The sequence below is a fragment of the Ailuropoda melanoleuca genome, chromosome 10 (genome assembly GCF_002007445.2).
Source record: "Ailuropoda melanoleuca isolate Jingjing chromosome 10, ASM200744v2, whole genome shotgun sequence".
In the NCBI taxonomy this organism is placed as follows: domain Eukaryota; kingdom Metazoa; phylum Chordata; class Mammalia; order Carnivora; family Ursidae; genus Ailuropoda; species Ailuropoda melanoleuca.
In genome coordinates this window covers 99,254,912-99,268,831 of record NC_048227.1, presented here as the reverse complement: position 1 = coordinate 99,268,831, position 13,920 = coordinate 99,254,912, and positions in this window count along the sequence as shown.

Below are 13,920 nucleotides of genomic sequence, written 5' to 3'. Positions count from 1 at the left end.
GTTAGGAAGACTTAAAGTGTGCGTTGTTGAGGCTACTGGTCAGCAAAAGGGCAAGGGAAAAGAGCGTGAGGGTATGTGCCAGGCAGAAGAGTATGCCTATTGTGATCTCCTCTTGTATGTGTGAAAATTCATAGAAATCTCTGTGAGAACACAACCCACACTTAATGGGGGGCAGAATGGATTTGAGTTTTGGTCTCCATAGTTCAGTCTTGATTGACTTATAATGATTTGTTGCAAAGAAAAAAAAATAAGTGTTGTCTTTATTTTTAAAACTAATAAGAGTTTTTAAAAAGGTATTTGCATTTCTCAGTATCTGCCTGTTCCAGAAGCCACCATAGCCATTTGCAAGGGATGACAGAGAGCAGCCGAGGGCACCCCTCTGTGAACTGAATTTGACTGACATCCTCATTCCTGTGTCTGGTTCTTTTTGGTCATGATTAGATTTTCTGAGCCTCTTCTTTCCTGTGGCCTTTTCAAGAAGCTTTGCAGAGGTCCCTGCTTCTCAGGAGAGCCATCCAGGAAGGCTGGAGTTGGGCTGGAGCAGGGCTGCATGAAAATCCCCCCAAATGCCAAATGGCATAAGAAAACAATCTTCCTGCTATCCAGCAAGTAGCAAAGTTCTCTTTTAATTGTAGCCGTTGCTGTAATTTAAACAGAAAGTATTTTACCTTCATTTTTCTCAAACTGCTCTAATCATAGTAGTTTTCATTTTGCCTTAATGTAGCAAATACATCTGACTACTTAATTTTGCTCCCTTTTATAATATAGCACTTTACAATTAAGCATCCCAGCCTGCTCTTGTGTGTTTCCAGAGTTGAAATAGAGGAAATCTCCCTTAGTTATGCTACGACTTTAAAAAATTAAACTGTACTTCCAAATGACTTACTTCATTCAACTCCAAATGAAATAATGGCTTTAGATGTCTCTTGTATTTTAAATTTAGATAATTAAATTCAACACAAATCACATTGGGTATATAATAGGCAAATATCATTTTAAGAGATTATTATTTGAATGGATCATTTTCTCAGGGGCTACTATTTGTAGCTAAGCGAATAACAGTGGATTCCGCCTCTCCTTATTAATGCATGGGTATCTTTTCTTGTTTTCAATCCCACAGATAAAAATCTTTTTCCAAAGATAGATATATATATATATATAGAAAAATTCCCCCTGGGATACTGTAATTTTCTCCTAGGACAGATAAATTTCTCCGTACACTTATCTTGAAATATTAGCTTACCCATTGTTCATGGAGTGGCTCTAGATTGAATGAGTTCAAGTGGATTTTATATAGAGAGATATATAATTTTTATATAGAGATCATAATTTTTTCTGTAAACATTTCGTTTCAGGTTAATCAGCATCATTGGTGGGTCCTCGAATGATTACAGCGGTTGTTCGCCTTGAGGGGTGGGGAAAGTATCATCTAAGCAATCACATTGGACAGGAGTCTGAACTTGATAATGTGAACCTCTCAGACTTTATGCAGTCCTATTCAGATTGTTCTCTTGCAAAGTCCGGACCAAAGAGACCGATCAGGTTGAATGGAAAAGCTGCCGAAAAACAAGACTTCCCAGAGAAATGTCAGTCAGTCATGTCATCTTGTAGCTTTTGTGATAACCTTAAGCTGCTTGACATGTATTAGTTTAACAGTCTATTCTTGCTTTTTTCATTTTAATTAAAATTTACGAAATGCATAAAGAGTATAATTAAGAGAAGTAAGCACTGTTGGACACAGATGTCGGCCCCGTGCCAGAGAAAGGCCTCATACCGGAAGGTAGAAGGACCGTGCTTCAGTTATTTCTCTGCGCTCATTGTGAATTTGGGAAGTCCCTTCACATTTTCAGGGGTCATCCTTCTCTGCAGAGTGGAGACGATAATGCTGAGGTTGCCCATTATGGACTTTTTCCAGCTGTTTCCCCCCCCCCCCATTGTGTTCTACAGGCTTATTTTAAAGATATGAAACAAGGGTAAACTTAGCATCTTAAATATCTACCGAAAGCAAAGCATTACTTTGAGTAGATTTGACGTAGATTGTTGCCACCGTAAAAAAGGTAGGATTTTGAGGTAGGATTCTGACACGAAGAGGAGTGAGGCAGCTATTTTTGGAAATCCTGAAAAATTAAGCTCTATCTTTCCTGAAGAGAGAAAAATAGCTCTTAAATTTATCTGGACATGGATATTAAAAAAAAAAAGGTCCTCATTTGGTTTTTAAATGGGCCTCAGCCTGGGACGCCTGGGTGGCTCAGTCAGTGAAATGGGCCTCAGATGGGCTAGGGGTGATAGGCAGTTTGTGGCAAAGGCTTTCGTCTGTAGCTTGGCTTAACTTTTTCTGAGTTACATTAAAAAATCGCTAGGCAGGTAACAAATTTCCTGAAGTGTTTGGATGCGGCTTTTGCCTGTAGTTAGGGTATGAGATGCCTATTTTAAAAAAAGCAGGACATAAATAAAAGATATAAATAAAATATCATTTCACTAACGTTTTTCTTTTTTATTTTCTCTAGCTTTTTCGAAGGGTGTTGAAGTCTGCTGAGATTTATTTTGATGAAGGTAAGGCGCTTCTCGTTATCAGGCAGTAAAGATGTTGTGTTATTGTTTACTGTTTCAGCAGCTCTCAAAGCTGCCATCTGAACACTTGTGGCTCTAATCGGCAGAAATAATGAAAAGCCATTTTTTTGCTAGTTATGTCCAAAGCTTTGATTTACCTCTTCAGAAGTCAAAAGATTTATTACTGACACCTAAGGTGGTTTTGGAAGATAACGGGGTCACTGGAGCCCTGTGAGAGACTTTTGAGGTTTGATCTTGGGAACAATGGTTGGTGGATAGAGGAGGGTTTTCAGAGATGTAGAGCATGGCCATGGCCGCTGTGAGGCAAAGACAGACAAGGGGCTCCCCAGGTAGAGCGGTCTGGGCCAATCAGAGACCGTGTAGATTAAAGTCATCACCTTGAGTTCTTCTTCCAGGAATGCCACGAGTTAAATGTAGCACATGCATTTTGAGGGCAGTCATGTGGTCTGATTGCATCCCTAAATAACAGACAACCGCAGACTACGAACAAGGGGACCTACCTGGGTCTGATGCGGCCATGTATGTGTTCTTGAGCAAGTTGTCCGCATTTTCTGGACCCCAACCCAAGCTGGATTGATGACCATGGAGCTCAGATCTCCCAAATGAATTTACTTTATTTAAATATGCATTTGTTGGAGGTCTAGACATTCGGCATCTAAATGTGAATAAAGCTCGGTTCTCATGGCGGCGGTGAGCACGGTACGGAGGTGACTACTTACAGCGCAGTGCAGTGGGAGACATGCTGAAGAATGGATATGGCACGACGGACACACAGGTTGGGAAGCCATTTCTGTAGGGATAGAAGGACTAGTCAGGAAGTTAGAGATTGCTTTTGGGCTTCTTCTTATATGATGGTTCAGAAGAAAAGGCTGCCAGGGAAACAGGTGTTTCATATAGAGTCAGATATAAATATTTTTGGCTTGCAGGCCACGTGATGCCTGTGGGAACCACTCTGCTCTGACAGTGTAGCACACAAGCAGGAGTGGAAGTGAATGCGCATGACTGCGTTGCAATAAAACTTTATTTACTGAAAAGGGCCCGCTTTGCTTGTAGTCTTTAGTTTGTTGACTCCTGCTATAGAAAGATGATATGCAAAGATGAACTTCATCAAATACCAAGATTAACCCATTGTAATGCTTTCTTCCATCTTTGGAGTTTAAATGAACATGACTTCAGAGGCTTCTATATGGTGTATATGTCTAAACGTGAGCACATGCAACAGACAATGGCTCATATGCTTACAGCATTTACAGTTTCCAGGCATGGTAGCCCAGCTTCCATCTTTCATACCTGCCGCTCACTGTCTCCCAGAGCTACGAGGCCGTGCATGGGAAGCAGGGCACGTGTGACTCTCCTCCAGGTTCTCAGCCAGTGATCGACTAGAGCTGGTGGATAAGTATCTGGGCTACTTCCGCCTAGGGGGGTCCCTCTCAGCATGGGCTCTATGGACTGTCTCTGAGTTCCCCAGTGGCAGTAAGTCCAATGGCTCGCTGTTGTACCCCCCCTTCACAACACGCTCTCACTGGCTTCTTACCTTCCCTGTCTCATGTACCCCCCGTTCACCTACAAGTCCATGCTCACCTCCCAAAGCACTGACTTGTACTCAACTGACTTGAATAATAATTTTCTTCCCTCCTTATTGATCAGGGTCCCTAGCAGATGAAACTGATCTCTCTCCTGACCCCCTGCAGCTGCCCCCACCTCAAGCACCCACCTTCATCTCTTTTCCTCCTACGTTTGGTCTGGACACAGGTACACCCTGGACGTGTTGAGTGATCAGGGTTGGAGGAGCTCTGGAGAGATGGGGCTCACTGGGATGGTTTTGGAGGAGTAAGTCTGGACAGGCTGCAGAAGAGGAAGGGTCTGGTCATGCGGGGTCTTGAATGATTGACGAACTAGGATTTCATTTTGTACCAAGTTGAGCCACTGACAGTCTTTGAGGAGAGTGCCAAGAGTGTTCAATAACGTTCGAGAAGTACTTGTTGATTACCAACGTATGCCACGAATAGTGAGCAAGTGTAGCGGTGAGGACAGGGGGGTGTTGAAAAGTCACCTTACAAGTCACTTTATGAAACCATTCCTGATCCTTCAGGTAGACAGTGCCACTCTGCATCCCACCAGTCCTTCTAACATGGCACCTCTGTCACTTTAGTGCATCTATTAAATACTATCTGTCTCTACCCCATGACCTGTCTTAGTCACTTCTGCATAGCTTCATGCTACAGTTAACCACAATTAATGGGCTTCCCTCAATCGGTTTTTTTCTCTCCCTACATGTGTTATTAGGTTAATAAAAACATTGAGCTCAGCCTTTAGGGAGAGAGAAGTCATAATTGGTCAACATGCTTCCTGAGAGGGGTAGTCTTCTTGACCAAAGACCATTGATCATCTTTACCCTGATGCCTGAGACCACAGGGCTATCTACACACCAGTTAGGGGAGCTGCCTTTTACTGTCTCCACCAGATAAATGCCCAAGAAACTCTTGTACCCCTGGGTTAGGGATTCTCAACCTTTTTGAGTAAGAGGAACTCCGTGAAGTATTCATTTTGAAGAGTCCCAAACATACACAAATGTATTAGTAATGAGAAGAATAATAGTGACTCCTCATATACCCTTTACCCAGATTCAGCGGTCTAAAGTTTCCTTCCCTGCTTCCTCTATTCATTCCTTTTCATTTTTGCTTGTTTTAACATAATTCCCAACCAGATCTCATTTCACCCGTGCATATGCAAGTGTGCATCTCTTAAAAATATGGCCATTTCCTCATGTTTCCACAATGCATGGGGACACCTCACAAAATTAATCATTATTCCTTGGTATCATCTAACGCCCAGTCTATACCACACTTAGATTTCCCTGATTATTTGTTTGTTTGTTTGTTTCTTTTCTTTCTTTTTTAACTCTTAGTTTGAATGAGGAATTAAATGAGATCCATCTGTGTCATTTGCTTTTTGTGCTTTTCCTAAATTTCCCCTCTGGAAACTCAGTGTTCTCTGTGGTTTGACCTTACTTCTGTTGGCCTCATCTAGACTTGTGCTAGTCCTTCTTCGCTGACAATTTTTCTCCTCCTTTTCTTTCTTTTTTGCCCTTTTTTCATAGTGGAGAATTAGGTTAAATGAAGGTAGTTTGGGTGGGATACCGAATTTGAATGTGTGTTTTCACATTAGAGTGCTGGTTCTCGTCTTTGAAGATTTGACCTGAAGGTTAAAACGTCGTGAAAAGTAAAACTACAGGTGTAAACCTGGAGTCTTTTTACCCCTTACAGCTTTGGACTTATTACCTGAAGCAATAAGTCTGACCCTTTTTCTTCAGTGTATTGAAACTAAAGAGTAAGTAGTTGATTCCCACTGTTTTTCCCACAAATTTTCAGCAGGGTAAGGCCAATTCACTGCTTGTTTTAGGCTTAAAACTGTTTCTGACATGTGGGGATGAAAGGTGGTATGTAATTGAAGTCACTGGGTATTGTGTGCATAAGATGGGAGAGTGAGTTGAATTTCAGGGGCTTTTTTGAAGCTTTCTCTCTTAACTAAAAATGTTGGCATTTTCTGCGAAGTTTGCTGTGTGTTTATAGAGAAAGAGAGACTTCTCTTCAAGCACGGTGTGACATTTCTACAAAAATCAATGATTTAGAAGCAGGTAACTGAAATGAAATGTGCAACCTCACTTTCCATCTGTTGGAAAGCCTGCTGGGCTGGTTTTGAAATCTTCATACATGTTTGGTGTGCCTTCGGGGGGTAAAAATTATATTGACTCTGCACTTTGGAACACGGAACAAGTATCTTTTGGAATGTGGCAAGAAATAGAACAATCACCTAGTCCTACGTTTCCCAAATGGATTTTGCAGTATTTCCTTAATTTTTAGGAACTTTTAGCACGAGTGTTTATTTTTTCCTTTTATCTTGAAAGGTTTTCATCTTTATTAAACTTGATTACCTAATCCAGTGAAAGGGTTGGTAATGAATGTGGCTCAGCACTGCCTTATCTGTGTGTCAAGTTGAAACTTGTTCTTTGATTATTAGAGGTAGTGAAGCTTATAGGAGCATGATGATGTTTTAATTTGAATTTTGAAAATTAAAAAAGCCAGGCACTAAATATTGACACAATGAAGAAGGAGAGCTCAATCTGCTTTGAAATCCAGCCCCTCCCCTAGGATACTCTTGAGAATTTTTACATCTTCTTTAAAGTCCTTAAAATATAAAAGGATTAACTTCTAAAGTGACTGATAAAGCTGGAGAGAAAAATAAGGAAGAGTATAGAAAGAGTCTAATGAAAACTCAGCACAGGGCTAGCACTTAATTCCATCTCACAATAACAAGAAAAAAGCATAATGGAGAGTGAGGAGTAGAGCCATTTACATAATAACTTCCTAGCAACAGCTGTAATGAACAAATACGAGCAGCTGAGTCAATTCTCTAAGACACTACCTCCCATCAGAGCTTAGGAAAGAGGGGGAAAGGAAGCGACAGTTAAATATGGGGAGAGTCCCTGAATTTGGGTTCTATTCTATGTCGTTTCAGACCAGATCACTTGATCTTTGTTATTGTGGCTTAAAACCAATTTGGCCAAGGAGAAGCAACCCGGTGAGACAGACAGCATCTCCCTCCAGGCGTAGCAGGGGTGAAAGGGTACTTACAGGGGGAGGTCTGCCTTTTCTGGAAATGGGAGGTTAGGGCTGGTGCCTGTGAATTTCCTGACTTGGCTGCAACATGACTAACATCAAAATCCTCCCCTTCCTCATCACCCTCATCTTCCTCAGCCACTTGGCCGCTGTCGTTTTGTTGAGTGCTTCCCTGCTCTGTCAGGCACGGTGCTATACTTCTTTCAGACCTTGCAATGCTCCTGTGAAAGTAGGTATGACTATCTCCATTTCACAGATAAGGAACTTGAAGCTCAAAGAAGGAAAATCACTTGGCTAAAATCTCACGATTAATAATAAAGTAAAAAGAGCTCATTTTTGGGGCGCCTGGGTGGCTCAGTTGTTAAGCGTCTGTCTTCGGCTCAGGGCCTGATCCCAGGTCCTTGGGATCGAGCCCCGCATCAGGCTCCATGCTCCGCTGGGAGCCTGCTTCTTCCTCTCCCACTTCTCCTGCTTGTGTTCCCTCTCTCACTGGCTGTCTCTCTCTGTGTCAAATAAATAAATAAAAAATCTTAAAAAAAAAAGAGCTCATTTTTGTTGAGCACGTATTACGTACACTACGTGCCAGGCACTCTGCTAAGCGCTTTCCACGGATCGTCCGGCATGACTGTATTCAGATCATACATGAGGCTGGAGAGACTCAGCGATGGCAGATAATTTGCCTGAGGTCATATAGCTGCTCAGAAGGAGAGCGGAACTTGAATCCAAGCAGCTGTGTCAGAAGGTGGGAGAATTAGGAGTCAGACCTAAGTGTGCTTGGTGCTGAACCGTGTTCACTCAGTGTTCACTTACACTCGGAGGACCGAGAAGATGGTGCCGATGATCGTGTAACTGTATTTCTTTATAACCACGCCAGTGGATGTAACAAAATTATTAGTGGCCATATGGGGCTTCTGACAACTGATTAAGCCTGATCTTAGACAAAATCGTAGACAATCTGTGTGTGCATGCGTGTGTGTGTGTGTGCTGCTGCTTTCTGCGGTAACCCAACTGGGCAGTATCTCACACCCCAGGACTTGCCATCAATATCCGCTTAATTCACTTATCCTTTGCCTCATTCAAGTAACTGGCTGGATACTCTGAGAAAATTCTTTGTGCCACAACTTTAAGAACTAAGAATGGATCAAAGGATTCTCCTTCCAAAATAGCACACGCTTTTTTTTTTTTTTTAGCTGCAGATGTTTTCAGTGCTTTAACAAAATATATGACTAAACGTAGAATTTCAGGCCCTTGCAGGGAGCAAGAGGAGAGATCTTGGTGTGTCTGTGTGTCTGCACAGTGGGAATTGGGGCCTGGTTCAAGAAGAATTTTCTGGGGAAAAGAGAGATTTGTGTTTCTCTCAAAAACTGTCAAACAGGCCCGTGTTGTTATTACACTTTCGTTGTGATCCCCAAACCTACTCTTTTCTCCCTATTGGCTAACAGGAAGACTCAGCAAGGGGCAGGGATCTGGGGAGGAAAGTGGGTCAGTAGGCTGAGAGACAGGGGACAAATCTCTATTGAATTGTCTGCAGATAGAGTGCCTGTGTGTTCCAATTTTGCAGAATTACCTTCCCCGGGTTAGTGTCTAAACCCCAACCGCAGGGTCTGCAAAAATCCTTCCTGCTCAGCACCCTGTTCCCTTCCTCTCGCCTTCAAGCTCTTCATCCTCCTTCAGCTCTGCTGTGATTTGGGGTAGCTGAGGGATTAACAGGTCCTTGCTTAACCACAGGTGAATGTCCGGACTGTCTTCTTTTAAGCGGGCTCCTCCGGCGCCCCTCTGAGTTCCCTTCTTTTCAAACAGGAAGGCTCCCTGGAGGGGCCCCTCTTCCTGGCCTCCCTGTCGCCTGGAGGAGGGGGGACTGGGGCCCAGCTAGCACTGTGGGCGCGGGTCGCGCGGGGACCATCCGCACCTTGCTCCAGGTGACACGCTCGGCCGGGCCAATGCTGCTCCACGGGGCTCTCTGCTTCTCACACCTGAGGCCATTAAAAAAGGCCTAAAGCTTAACAAGCTGTCGCGCTGGGGGATGAATTACCCGCTAACGACAGGCGCCGGGCTGCGCAGAGAAAACTGGGACAGCGGAGGAGGGCGGCAGGGTGGCGGCGGGGGTGTCACCCGAGGAGGAGTTCACCCGGCTTGTGGGCACCACTTCCTGGCAGCCTTCCCCTCGCGTCCAGGTCCGGTGGATGTGCTCCCCGGGGGGCTGCAGGGACGAGGGGATTACAGCCACCTACTCCGTTCTCCAGCGCCGGTGTCTTAAGGTCATTAGGTAAAATCTTCTAAAAGTCTTTTCTTTTTTCCTCCCTCACATTTGCACTCTCTGTTCCTGACTAATCCTGGGATTTGAAAAATTCTTTGATTTCCAGGCTTGCCACGGTAGGTGAGAGACACTGACATCACTTGTTTTTCCAGCTTTTGTTTTGCGTCCAGCAGAAAGTTTTTGCATCTGAGACAAAATGGTGCCCCAGCAAGATTTCTTATTTCTTTTTTCCTAGGCGGGGAAAAAAAAAATTCGCAGTTTACCTTTGCAGTATGAATCCCCCACCCCTCTTTTAGAGAATGTAGTTGACAGCAACTAACATCCTATATTAATAGACCAGTAATTGCTACATTTCATACCATGTAGGTTTCCCTCTGAAACCTCAATGACATTCGGATGCTGTGGTGGGGGCTTAAATGTAGCAGCTAATGTGCTATTCCAGCAAGCACTTCCCCACCTCTCATCTTTTTATTGAACCTTTAAGTGGAGTTTGTGCTTCTCGAGGTAGGAGGAGGGCTTTGCGATGGAGTTCCATGGTTTAGTTTGGTTCTTTAGAGAAGATGCTAAGACTCCCAATCGCATCAAGAGATGCATTTGCTGGCATGGGTTTCAGATGAAAGCATGAATTCTCACTCACTTGCTGAACGCTGTGGTTTTAAATCAGGGTTTTGGAGACGAAGCTGGGAAACCTCGCAACCCAAAGCTCTTAGCAGAAATCACCAGCTTGGCTCTGCCACAAAGTTTTAGCTCAACCCTGTTTCAGTGGCTATGATGTCTTACGAATACGAATATTTTCTGATGTTTAACCTGAAGCCCTCTTGTTGTCGCCGAAAGTCTGTGGCTTGGAACAACTGAGGCACCTGACCTGCAGCCAGAACCTTATTACTTCATCCGGTGTCACCCCCTATTAAGCTGAATAAATACCTTTTTGCTGACCGAAACACAAAAAGAAAATGCAAAAGGCTGGGGCTTTCCTTTTGTCGTTCATCCTCTCATTTTGATCCTTGCAAAGGGTTGAAATACATGTTTCAGGGTTCAGCCAGTGAGGTTGTGTTTTTTATTAGTGACGGCCCTGGTTGGCATCCTAGACTTGAATTGACCATTTACTATAGGTTTGATTGACTTGGTCACAGCCAGACCAAAGGAAGCCACTCTTCAAGGCATCTGTCACCACCTTTCCCCTCCCCCCTTTTGCCTTCCAAGGGGGAAGGCAAAGCAGTCTCTCTAATAGCAAGTGGTGAAAAACATCTTTGTTGCTTTTTCATTAAATGGTAAAGGAGAATTAAATCAGTTGGCAACAGGTGCCTGATCCACCATGCGCGGGGGAGGCGCCAGGTGACGTGGCTCTGCGCCTGTGGATCTAGGGCAAGCTGAAATTGTCACCGCCACCACCCTTGAGCGAAGCCCATTTAGTTCCGGCAGTTGGATCATTTGGCAAATGTTTGAATCATCACCCAGGGTTTCACAGATGCATCTTGGCTGCAGAGACCCTTCTCTTAGTCATGTAGCAAAAGAAGAGAGGAGAAAGAAAGGAGAGACGATAAAGCAGATGCATTGCTCATTGCCCACAAGTGAGCACCTGGAGGACTGGCCATTACAGAGTTTGTGGAAAGATGGCCTTTTCCTCCATGACCCGAACAGCTGAAGAAGGATCAGGTGATGAGGGACCAAAGAGAAGGCTGGCATCTTTGAAATTTTTAAATAAGGGCTTTGTACTGAGAGCGTTACATGTGGCCCAGGTAGCTGAAGGCCCCTTTAGAACTCGAGGCTATAAGAGAGCCTTACTTTAATTACTTACAGTGAGGAAAGCTCTTCAGCTGCTGGTTGGAATATATGTAAACAGATCACTCATCCCACAAGTTTTTGATCTTGAACACCACTGTAATTGAGTATCCCACATGGAACGGGAAGGTGAGGGGTCATTCTTATTGAAATATATTCCAAAGTTTCTGATGCTGAAGCCTTTATCTACTTATTAAAGATGTTAGTTATGAAAAAAGTTCTTATCTTGGAGACTTTGATAGCTGTTACCAATCTTGAAAGCACTATTTTCTTGGACTGTTTTTGTCAAATCAGATTTCATTTGGAGAAATAACTCTCCCTCCTGGCCTTATGGTATCTCAAGGTACCGCTCATTCTTTCCTTCAGTACTGAAAACTTTTCTGTTTTCAAAACTTTTCATAGATCTTTCCAATACAACACTTGGTCACATCACCTTGTCTCAAAACTTGTGATGGCTCTCCGTGGCCCTTTGAATCTTGGAAGGAAAGGGACCGTAGAAGGTGGAAATTATCTCCCCAATAATTTTTTCTGTCCCCGACTTATGTCCAATACCAGAGACTTTACCATGTCTGGAAGTAATTGATTTCATTATTAGGCAGTCCGAGGTAGTAACATGCTTGATTTTGTATTGAGGTGAAATCAGTTCCTTGAGGCACCAATCCGACCCAGTTTTGCCCACGAGAGCAACAACTACCACAACTTTGGCGTTTTTAGGATATGATGTTTGAAGACATTACTCTGTCTTGTTATTCACCAGTGTGAGCTTGGAGTCTTTTCTATTCCATGTGTCTGGTGTCAAGACTAGAACAACCTGTGGGTACAGTTGTGCTCACCATTGCTCCTCTCAAAGGGTGCGGCCAGATCAAGCCCACCCTTATGAGCTTTCAAGAGCGGCCCTGCCGGCCTGTTATATCTACCCGCCCCTTGCTTCCAGGCCTTCCCAGTACAAACCCCCAAACTCCGGCTGGCCTCTCACTGTTCCTCACATACAGGAATGATAATTCTTCTCTTTTCGGTCTGTCTGAAAGAAACCAGAGAAACCTGAGTTACCATCATGGGCTACCCTCATGATTTCAGGATTCCACTGTAGGTGGAGTGCTGATGCTGGATGAATGACTTGTGGTCTCCGCCATCTTGGGGCGAACAGTAAGCTTCTTAGATGGACGGTCCAAAAAAGAGAACAAAGAGATTAGCGATTGCAAATTTCAGTAAGTGCCACAACGCTGAGAGCCGTGGGGTGCCGCGCCAGAGAATTACGCCTTGGGTAGGTTTGTATGTAGGAAACCCGATTTCGATAGGATTGTCACAAAGGTCTCTCTGGGGAGACCGTATTGAAGTGCTGCCTAAAGGAAGGTGAGAAGCTGGCTCTGTGAAGAGAGGAGGAAGAGGAGAAGAGGGGAAAGAGAAGGAGGCGGGAGAGGAGGGAGAAGCAGCAGCAGAGGAGGAGACGGCCGCACGCCCAGGCATTGGGCTCGGTGCTCGAGGAACCTAGAGAAGCAACGAGGGGCTGGGCTGTGGAGAGAGTGTTAAAGACAAAGGCCAGATCTTGAGTTTTGCAAGCCATTTGAAGACTTGAACTTGTCCCTAAAAGCAAGGAAGTTCTATTTTGAAGGTAATAAAACAGAAGTGTGTGTGTGGGGGGGGGGGTTGCACGTGTGTACATGCTAGAGGGAGAGAGAGGGAGAGGGAGGGAGGGAGGAGTTTTAGTTTCAGAAAGGTCCCCCTGGCAGCAGTGTGAGGAAGGATTTGTGTGTCCAGCCCTGAAAGGGGTGCTAGGGAGAGTGTGGTGAGCATGCCTGTCTGATCAGAGCTTGTTCTGAGCTTGTGTCAGGGTCATCACGTGGGAAGTTAGAGCACCGGGGTAGAGCTCTGGGTGTGTCCGCCCGTCAGGTGTCAGGTGGGGCTCGTTCAGAGGAAGCTCAGGCAAGAATGGTGAAGAGCCCACACTTAGGTCCAGGGCTGTTGGTCAGTTCCGTCCACTGTCTTGCTCTCTCCTAGGGACCTAGAAAGCCACCTGACCCTAGGGATCCAGGGACTCCAGAGGGACGGGCAGCACTATTTGGAGGAGGAGCTGGAAATCGTGACAGATGCATACGTGGGTCTTCCCAAGTTATAGATGGGAGACACCGGGAGAAATGTCACGTGATAGAGACCAGATGGGCTTCATTCAGTCTGTACCCACAACCCTCATCTTTTCAACCTGGCTTACTGGGCTTTCTCAAAACTTATACGAGGATCAACGTAGTGAAGAGGTAGGGGGGTGTGTTCTTCACCCCAGCCTCGAGGTGGCTATTCTTCCCCTCAGTCCCTTCCCCCATTTCCCTCCCATTTTTCTCAGCCCCCTCCAGTCCTTCCTTAATCATACCCAAACCGCAGTCCACGCCACAACCCAGTGAAATGACACGAAGGATTCAGCCTTATGTGTTCCTCAGCCCTGGAACCTCTGCTGCTAGGGCCTCTCCCCATAAGCAGACATCACAGGAGGAAAGAACCTCGTTCGTAGTTACCTGACTTCTGCAGTTGAGGAGAGGCAATCTGCTCTGAGTCCAAGTGGAAGAGGACTGGGGAGAGGGAGGGGAAATTAGCGGTGGGAGAGAGGGAACTCAGAAGGGGAGAAAAGCCATTGGGAAATTGTATCCGTTTCTGCTGGATGGATTCTATAATGAGACTTCGTCCCTATTTCTCCAAGGA